The sequence below is a fragment of the Cynocephalus volans genome, chromosome 3 (genome assembly GCF_027409185.1).
Source record: "Cynocephalus volans isolate mCynVol1 chromosome 3, mCynVol1.pri, whole genome shotgun sequence".
In the NCBI taxonomy this organism is placed as follows: domain Eukaryota; kingdom Metazoa; phylum Chordata; class Mammalia; order Dermoptera; family Cynocephalidae; genus Cynocephalus; species Cynocephalus volans.
In genome coordinates, this window is record NC_084462.1 from 50430305 (window position 1) to 50433688 (window position 3384).

At 39.3% G+C, this 3384-nt stretch overlaps 1 pseudogene; it reads left to right on the forward strand.

The window, feature by feature from the left end:
- The first annotated feature begins 375 nt into the window (after nucleotides 1–375).
- On the forward strand, nucleotides 376–1369 carry LOC134372536 (proteasome maturation protein-like; annotated as a pseudogene).
- The last annotated feature ends 2015 nt before the right edge of the window (nucleotides 1370–3384 follow it).

Genomic DNA, 3384 nt, shown 5'->3' on the forward strand with positions numbered 1-3384 from the left:
AGTAGTCATTTCTTGAGTGTGTGCCATGAGCACAGCCCCGGCACGTGCTTTCTTTTATTTGGTCTTCACAACAGTCTTTGTCGCGAGAATTGTGTCGTTTACAGACACACTGACGCTCAGAGAGAGTAACTTGCTGGAGTGGTAGAGCCCGCCTTGGAATCTAGGGCATCTAAATTTCCGCTCCACCTTGAGGTTCTCAAATGGCCTGCTGGGAGCTCGTTTGAAATGCAAATACGGGGCCTACTCCAGACCTAAATCAGAAACTCAGGGGGCGGGGTGGTGGTGGTGGTGGTGGTTTACAGACGCTAAGGTTATTCTTAGGCACGCGAGAAGGCCTTTGTGAGGAAAGGGAAACTGCCTTTGAGTGCTAACTCCATGCCGAGCAGTAGGATAGACTTTTTGCATAATTCTCTGATGTAATCCTCCCCACCTGCTTTTTAGCGGAGAGGAAACTGTAGCTCAAACTTTCCATGAGTGTAGAATGTTAACATTTGTGTAAAACGGTGCAAGATTATATGTGCCATTTGCTTCTACCGTTTATGCATAAAATATCTCTGGAAGGATATCAAGGACGTGTTAAAGTTTTTACCTCCAGGGGCTAGGGTGACTGAGTTGGGAGGTTTTTTTTGTTTTTTTGTTTTTTTCGTGTAACTTTTTCTAACTTTTGAATTTGAACCATACGAATCTGTTACTTATTCCAAGTAAAATTAAATTAAGTTGTTAAAAATTGCACTCAAAACAGTATTAGAACTCAAGTCAGAACTTTAATTCAGGTCTGACTGGCTCCAGATTTCATGTCCTCTATTCACCACACATGAAACACTATCTTAAATATAAAATACTCTAGAAGTGAGCGACGGGGCGGGCTGACGGGTGACCGGGCGGAGAGGCTGTTGACAGAGCAGTTGAAGAGGAATGCCAGGGGACGTGTGTCTCAGCTAAAAGATCAGCTTTTAGTTACTGAACTTTCAGCAAGTGGCCCTTGTAAAAGTCATGATCTTCTTCGGAAAGGTTTTTCTTGTGTGAAAGATGAACTTTTGTCCAGTCATCCTCTTGAATTAGGAAAAAATTTTCCAGCTCAACCAAGATAAAATGAACTTTTCCACAGTGGGAAACATCCGGGGTCTGTTTGCTACACCAAAATTACAAATGGAGTTCTAGTTAGTGCAGCAGGTTCAGCATCTTCCATTTCTTTTGAGAGCAAACCTTTCACTGGATATTTTGAGAAGTAATGATGGGACATTGGATTTGAAGATATTCTTAATAATCCATCATTGGATTTGAAGATATTCTTAATGATCCATCACAAACTGAGCAGATGGGGATACCACACTTGATGGTGGAATATGTAAAACTCGATTTACTGTAATACAGCGTGCTATTCATGAAAATAGAGGGGCTATATCTTGTTTTTAGCCTCTTTTTACTCTAGTTTGATGTACACAACATTTAAAAATACTGACACATGACAGTTTTTGCCTGAATAGTATCAGTGATCATTTTAAATTTATTTGGGTCTTTGATTTATGGCCGTGGGACAATTGAAAGCACTAAAGGGAGATGACTTTACAGCTCCTAATTTATCTTAACACAATAGCCTTCTGTGTTTTAAAAAAATTGTTGATCATAACTATTATAACACTGTCCACAGGTACCTATTTTCTGTATTCAGCCTATTTTCTAAGTATCCCGTAAACTTTATTTGGAATAACTGTTAGCAGTACTGGAGTCTGCAAACATTATAGTAGCATCTTTCAGAATAAATGTAATTGATTTTGGTGGCAACACTTCAAATGGAGTGTGATATATTTATACTTTATCTTGTTTTTGTACTGTCCATTAATACACATAAGAATATTATTTATTGAATCGATGCTATTTTAGAATTATAGCTATTCTTTGGTTCTTGGAGGCTGAAAAGTATAAGTTCAGAGGTTTTGATTGTGGTCTTGTCTTTAAAATGAAAAATTAAATAAAGTTATAGCAGGTGTAGATTAAAAAAAACATAAAATGCTCTGTAAGTTTGAATTGTTGGTACTGATAATGAAAAGTTATTTATTAGAAATTTAGTTCCTGTTTTAAACATTTGAACAATGATCAGGTCTAATTTTGGTCTCTACATAGCACATTGTATGATGTATGAAATGGTTCTTATTTTCATTACTAACAACAGCTACTAGATAACCATAAAATTGATTATAAATGTGATGTATATAAACATGTATAAATAGTGTTCTTTATTTTTACGTGGAATCCATATCTGATATATGTGAAGAGCTTCCTGGGTTGGGAGAGTTGCCATTTATCATGCCACTCTTTATGGGGAACTGCAAAGGCAATTCAGAGCTAGGTGACTTTGGGCATGTTACTTAACCTCTCAGTTTGCTCATCTGTAAAACATTTTTAAAAAGTACTTTCCTCATAGGCTTATGGTGAGGATGAATCGAATCAATGTATGTACTGAATTTGGAAAAGTACTTGGCACAGAGGCAACTTTAAAAACAAGACAGATGTAGAAATAAAAGTTTGGTGACAGTCCAGAGAAGAAAGATGTTAATGTTTGTTTTGTACCTAGAATCTTATTGCTGGAAGGGATTATAATGATCTGTGACTATTTTAAACATTTGTTCCTAGCGGTAGTATGTGGTCCCTGAAATTAGGAAATTGACTCTATGTAGTGATCCTCTGAAAGCTGCATTGTCCAGCTCCTGGACCCCTAGAGTGAAGGTTGACTGTTGTTCCTTAGGTCAGTGGAGCTACAATGATGTGCTGGAGTTGGCTGGTAAGAATGATAATGCACATCTCTTCCAAACTCCACTTTCAATGGCATCATGTTGGCAGCTTGAAATTGGCCATGGTGGGAATATTTACACCACAGGAATAGATAAACATTACAGATCTAAAGCTTTTTCCCTTGGAGATTGGGTCGTTAAATATTTAACAGCACACCACTGCCCGTTACCTACCCCACAGCAGAAGCGCTGATGGGAGAAGGCTGGGGAAGACACCTAGCTCCTCTCAGGTTGCCTAGTGTTTCACTTTGTCTGCACTCAAGAGTCCCTCAGTAGCCTTAGGCTGAGGTGTTTCAACAGCCTTGTCTCTTAGTCAAATGAAACTGTAAACAAGGGGAAAGTCAGAAGTTATTCCTGGGTGAGTCAGTCCGAAATTGCACAAGCATTTCTGTGGGGTAGTTGGGGGTTGGGGGGAGGCAATGGGGCAACTGGGCAGGCTAGGGAGCCATCTAGTCCTCCTGAAGAGGCTTGGATCCTATGCAAAAGGGCACCAGTTGGAAGGGGGAACAGGCATACTCTTCTCTGATGGGAGGTGTTCGTGGCCCATTGTATTTCAGGAGTCAGCAACTCCAAAATATGTGGGTGTTTTTTT